At 38.6% G+C, this 6,863-nt stretch overlaps 1 non-coding gene across 1 annotated transcript; it reads right to left on the bottom strand.

Moving 5' to 3' along the window:
- Positions 1–3,747: 3,747 nt before the first annotated feature.
- LOC141644865 (small nucleolar RNA R71) lies at positions 3,748–3,854 on the bottom strand. The gene has a single exon (XR_012544468.1). It is a non-coding gene; the product is annotated as a small nucleolar RNA R71 (small nucleolar RNA).
- Between the last annotated feature and the right edge of the window lie 3,009 nt (positions 3,855–6,863).

The raw sequence follows: 6,863 nt of genomic DNA on the forward strand, positions 1-6,863 counted from the left end.
ACCGACATGTAAGACTCGAAAGCCTCGGCGTGGTCGGTTGGGTCGTGTCCCCTTTGTACGATAGGGACGGCGGCTTCAACTTGGTCGGCACGGAACTTCGAGGACGTAGTAATGGAGGGGTGTCGACCACGTGCCGAATGACACGCGGCGATCGGCGGCTCCTCGCATTCCTAGTCCGGCTTCTCTCTCCCCGTAGCGGGAAGGGCTTCTTGTTATCCGACTACGGTGAGTCGGGCTCCTTTCTTCGTTTCTTCGGGGTGGCCTCGTTGTTGCCGCGGCGACGCTGTCCTCCCGCGAGGTGGGGAAGGACTTTGGTGCCATCGACACCACGGGCACCGCCGGCGTCCTTGCATGCTCGGCTCCTTGTATTGCTCCGGTCAAGTTGATCGGAGTCACTTTATGGGCCCTGGTCGCTGCGGGTGTCTTTGCCGTCACCGTCGTTGCGGCGGGGGTGATCGGCGTATTACCCATCAGGTCCGGGAGCGACTTCGGTTTGGCTGCATCGACCACGTGTCCCATGACAAGTGACATGCTTTATTGGCGCGGTGTTTGGTATTATTGGCATCCCGTACGCGGTTGAATTACTCGGCCGGTGGGGATCGCCCAATCTCGGGAATTGTGGTGTGTCATCCTGATAGAATGCAGTTTCGTCGGTCACAATTACTTCTTGTTGTTTCGACATCTTCTTAGCTTGTTGGGTGGGTTTTGTTTTGTGTTTTTTTTTGTAAGGGATTTAACTAGCTTTTAGTATGGAGTTACCCACAGACGGCGCCAATTGTTCCGGGTGTAGTTCCAGAGCATATTTGTTACCACGTAAGCTTGTAGAATGATGACTTTGCTTGACTCTTCTTTTCGGCCTCTCCTGAAACAATGAACAAACTGAGGGCTCGGCTTGGTACCGAGCGAACTCACTCCGACGCTCAAGTCAGTAAACTTAAAGGGATTAAGTTGTGTGTTACTTGGCACAAAGTATATTGTAGAGAGATAAGGGAGTTTATACCAGATTAGTATGTTTAATTGATTATTTTCGGATCCTTTCCTCAATGAGGGTTGAGGAGTATTTATAGACTTTCACCTTTTGTCACGTAGTGGCCAAGTGGCTTTAGCAGGTGGAAAGACTGTTCTACCCTCGGCCGGGGGACCCATGGCAGGCCGGCGGGCCCTATTGACTCCATGCCGAGGGGTCTTGGATGTGAGTACGCGGATGTGTCTCGGTGGTGATTGACCAGTGAGACCAGTGACAATGACAGTCAATTTTGCGTCGGTTAGTTGTCAAGGTGTTGACTTCTTTGTGGATATCTTTGACCTTGCTCTGTCTTTTGGCTTTGACCTTGCTCAATATGTTGACTCGGTCAGCGGGTGTAGAATATGCCCCATCAATTATTATTATTATTATTATTATTATTATTATTATTATTATTATTATTATTATTATTATTATTATTATTATTATTATTATTATTATTATTATTTTTTTTTTTTTTTTTTTTTTCAAACTTTTATTCATCAATTATTATTATTATTATTATTATTATTATTTTTTTTTTTTTTTTTTTTATTTTTATTATTATTATTATTATTATTATTATTATTATTATTATTATTATTAGAATTAGAATTAGAATTAGAATTAGAATTAGAATTAGAATTAGAATTAGAATTGGAATTATTATTACACTACTATTATTATTACTACTCCCTCCAATTTCATTTATTGTTTCCCTTTCCCTTTCCATCCATTTTTCTTATTGTTCCCTCTTTCCCTTTTTATACAACTTTGTGTGGTCCAAAATCAATTTGATGTGGGGTCATGTGTATTGTGTGGTCCAAATTGATTCCCTTATTTCTTATGCAAAAAGAAAGGGAAACAATAAATGAAATTGGAGGGAGTATTAGATTATTAGACTAGTAGTATAAAAGGACACACATTAGAACACTACCCTAGATGAGGAATTACACACTACATTAGATTAGACTACCCTAGATTAGAATACTCTCTCTCAAAATTAGATTAGAAAAATTAGTCTCTCCATTATTGTAACAAGAACCCTAATATTTCTCCCTTTAATTTTCATTAACCAAAGTCTTTATCTTTCTTCATCATTAATTTAATTACTCTTTAGTTCATTCAATATCCAAAATTATCAATAGTTTACTTTTAGATTAGTGGGTTGTAATTGAAGGGAGAAGAGATTCATCCTTATCATATTCAACCAAATTTCCTACTTTATTCATCAATGGTATAATTTTCTTCCCTTTTCTCATTTTATTGCTTTAATTCAAATCTAGTTTAATTGTTTGTTTAGATTAAAGTTCCTACCTTTATTGTTTCAATCCTGTTTGTTTAGATTAAAGTACTTATCTTTATCGTTTTAATCATGTTTGGTGATACAATATTGTTAGTGGATTGTTTGATTAGTGTAGTTTTACACATGTTTAGTGAGTAGTTTTATTTGTTGGGGGTTGGAGTTTATGCCTTGAATGTATGGTTTTCTTTAGGTCAATATTTCATCAACAAGTTTTGAGGTTAATTTGTGGTTGGTTTTGCCTTCTTGATTGTTTAGTTTGTTAAATGCACCTAGTAGGCCTCTAGGACCCACATTTTATATCACTACCCTTCCGCAAGGAGACTTGGGTCGGGAAAGGGAGAATCAAGAGAGGGGACTTAGGATCCATTGTCACGAGAGTGAGTGGTGACTTTGTTGGGATTTGGTGCGGCAATTGTGGTAACGAGAGTGGACGATTGTTCTAGCTTTATATTAGGCTTGAGAGAGTCTACCATACCCCTTTGACTAGCACACTTTTACCTTGATTCTTGTCTATCTTTTAGCCTTTAGAAAATCATCACCTCTTGGCTTGAACTCCGTAAATCCTCCAACATCTTTCTTAAATAAAGTTTAATCTTGTTTATTTTAGTTGCTTCATTCATCTTAGTTTTATTTAATTGTCATTTAGTTATTTATTTCATATCATTAATCATTTCAATTAGATGTTTAGTTCAAACCTCTCATTATTGATTGACTAGACTAAAGCAAAGACCGAGACTTATAACTCGATTCTAACCCCACCATCCTTGTGATCGACCTCGACTTACCCGATTTTACTAGTTAGGTATCGAGCTTTATAAATTTGTTTTTGATAAGGGTGTGACGACTTTACCCTGCTATTAAAATGGCGCCGTTGTCGGGGATGGTGCCTTGTTAGATATAAGTCTTAGTTTAGTTTTAGGATTAGTCATTTTATTGCTTTTGAAAAAGAAAAGAAAAAAATGAATATTTGAAAAAAGAAAAAAATACGTTGTTTGTTTACTTGCATTTTTAGTTATAGTTGTTAGTCACTTGCATATAAAGTCTTGCATTTAGTGTCTTGCATTCAATAATGTCTTCATCCATGTCTTTACGTGATTATAGTAGACCCGATCCGAACTTGTTTGCCTCTCCTATTAATATTGGAGAGGATGTGAAGCTTGACTTGCATTCGGATTGGGTTGAAATTTTTCAAAAAGATGTGTTTCTTGGTCTACCAAATGAGAATGTGTTGGACCATTTGGAGAGGTTTAATAGAAAATGCATTTTGGTGAAGAAGAATGGTGTGTCCGAACATGTTATAAAACTCATGCTCTTTCCTCTTACCCTTGGGGATGGAGCCAAAAGATGGTTATATTCTCACCTTCCTAGCACATTTTCTAGTTGGGATGACCTTGTTCAAGCCTTTCTTACCAAATATTTTCCACCTTCTAAAACCGCCAAACTAAGAAATGAGATCTTTACTTTCCATCAAGGCGAGTTTGAGAATTTAAGTGAGGCTTTGGAAAGGTTAAATGAACTTTTGAGAGCTTGCCCTCATCATGGGATCCCAATTTGGCTAATCACACAAACTTTCTTTAACAATTTGCATCATGCCGTTAAAGATTTGATAAATGCATCGGCCGGAGGTGCTTTTGATAGTTTGGGTGATGATGAGGCAAGATCTTTGCTTGAGAAAGTGGCTAAGACGGATGCTAATTATGGGTTTGGGAGAGTGACACGATTGATTGAACCACAAGTTGAGGTTGATTCTCCCTCTTATGTTCAAAATGTTCAACAAAATCGTGTTAACCCTCCCTCCATAATTGAGAATGATGTGCATGCATTTTCATTTTCATATTCTTATGATACATGTGGTTATTTGGGAAATGATTCTTGTGCTTGTTCTTTATATGCATCCCACCTCCCATGTTGATGAATGTGATGACCTTTACTTTTGTAGAGAACTCGAGACTTGTCATGTCATATGCTACTAGCATCATGGGGATCATCATTGCACGCCATCCGATCGCTCTTGACGAAAGTATTTGGAAATTGAGGACGAAAGTAGTCTAGTTTAACACCATTTGGAGGTGATTTAGTGCCATCCTCTTAGCCTTAGTGATTTGTTGAACTAGTATTTGTGACGGAGTATATGCTCTTAAATTTGTTCCCTCTTAGTTGACTCCGCCATTTGATGAGGAAGTGGCTATTACTTTTGTTGATGCATCTTTTTTTTTTTTGTTATGTGCTTCATGTCAAGATGTGTCCAATTTTCCGCAAGCCCCCACTTGCCTTGCATTGAATGCATACCTCATTTTTTCAATGTGAGTTGAAGGGACGGAGAAGGCCCGTTAATTGCCTTTCATCAGATATTATTAGTTTAGCTAGTTTCTTATATTACGGGTCTTTGTTTATTTAATGAGCTTACTCGAGGACGAGTAAGGTTTAAGTGTGGGGAGATTTGATGAGTAGTATTTTAGTCGCTTTTTACCCCACGTTTATACCTTATTCCGACTCGATTTTGCGTGCTTAAATGATTAAAAAGCTCATTTTATTTACTAATTTATAATAATTAGTCGTATGTATATATTACATTAGTATTATTATTAGTATTACTTATTTATTAATATTATTATGTGTAGGTAAGACGGGATTGCAAGACGGAATTAGCGAGTCAAGGAGAGGAGATGAGTCAAAGTCAAAGTCAAGCCAATCTTGACCTAGACCTTAATCATCGTCCTCCACCCCCATGCACTTCATCACCAAACCAGTCCTCCATTCTCCATTTTCATTCACCATCACCATTAACAACCTCCTTCACCTCCATTTCGCGTCTGTTGCTTCACCGGGCAACCAAGATCAAGCAGCAGCAGCGGTTCCATCATCAATTCCGAACCCGATAACCCGACTCCATCACCTGCATCGTCTGTGCTCATCAAGCAACTGCGTTTTCCGCTTCACCACTCCACCATTCCCGTTGTTCTTGTCTATCACCCTTGACATTCATTTATCAACACCATAACCAACCTCTACACACCATCATTTCATCACTCAACCTCGGACAACTTCAATTCCACCACTGATCTCCGCCATTCCTGCCACTCACCAGTACACACCACCATCACGAGGCACCTGCTCGTGTCCACCCTTCATCCATCTCCGACAAATCACCACCAGCATCAACACCTGCAATCTTCGACAACCACGACAGCCTCAACATCAACAAATCAGCACAATTTGCACTCCTAGCCGGCCCATCGGCTGCCTGCCAACCGGCTCGCAACGCATTCTCGCATCAAGTGTTCTCCCAGACGGTCCACCAGCCGTCGACATCACCACCACCGCCGGCTGAGAGCACATCAAAATTCATTGAAGTTTCCAGGGGATTCTCAGACGGTCACTTGACCGGTGGCCGGTGGACCGGCTCCCAAACCCTTTGCCTGGAATTCGTGCTCCGTTTTCCGTGTTTGCCCTTATGTTTTGCTTAGCTTCAATAACCGTTAACATTCCCCCTTCTCCTTGTTTTTAGTCGGTGTCTTTTGCCCTTTATGGGATTTTAGATTATTATTATTATTATTATTATTATTATTATTATTATTATTATTAAACTAGTATATTAAGATACTCTTACTATACAATTAGAAACTACCCTTAGAACTACAACACTACATTAGATTAGACTACCCTAGATCAGAATACTCTCTCTCTCTCAAAATTAGATTAGAAAAATTAGTCTCTCCCTTATTGTAACAAGAACCTTAATATTTCTTCTTTTAATTTTCATTAATCAAAGTCTTTATCTTTTTTCATCATTAATTTAATTACTCTTTAGTTCATTCAATATTCACAATTATCAATAGTTTACATTTAGATTAATTGGTTTTAATTGAAGGGAGAAGAGATTCATCCTCATCATATTCAACCAAGTTTCCTACTTTATTCATCAATGGTATAACTTTCTTCCCTTTTCTCATTTTATTGTTTTAATTCAAATCTAGTTTAATTGTTTGTTTAGATTAAAGTTCCTACCTTTATTGTTTCAATCATGTTTGTTTAGATTAAAGTACTTATCTTTATCGTTTTAATCATGTTTGGTGATACAATATTGTTAGTGGATTGTTTGATTAGTGTAGTTTTACACATGTTTAGTGAGTAGTTTTATTTGTTGGAGGTTGGATTTTATGCCTTGAATGTATGGGTTTCTCTAGGTCAATATTTCATCAAGAAGTTTTGAGGTTAATTTATGGTTGGTTTAGCCTTCTTGATTGTTTAGTTTGTTAAATGCACCTAGTAGGCCTCTAGGACCCGCATTTTATACCACTACCCTTCCGCAAGGAGACTTGGGTCGGGAAAGGGAGAATCAAGAGAGGGGACTTAGGATCCATTGTCACGAGAGTGAGTGGTGACTTTGTTGGGATTTGGTGCGGGCCATTGTGGTCACGAGAGTGGACGATTGTTCTAGCTTTATGTTAGGCTTGAGAGAGTCTACCATACCCCTTTGACTAGCACACTTTTACCTTGATTCTTGTCTATCTTTTAGCCTTTAGAAAATCATCACCTCTTGGCTTGAACTCC

The sequence above is a fragment of the Silene latifolia genome, chromosome 2 (genome assembly GCF_048544455.1).
Source record: "Silene latifolia isolate original U9 population chromosome 2, ASM4854445v1, whole genome shotgun sequence".
NCBI classification, from domain to species: domain Eukaryota; kingdom Viridiplantae; phylum Streptophyta; class Magnoliopsida; order Caryophyllales; family Caryophyllaceae; genus Silene; species Silene latifolia.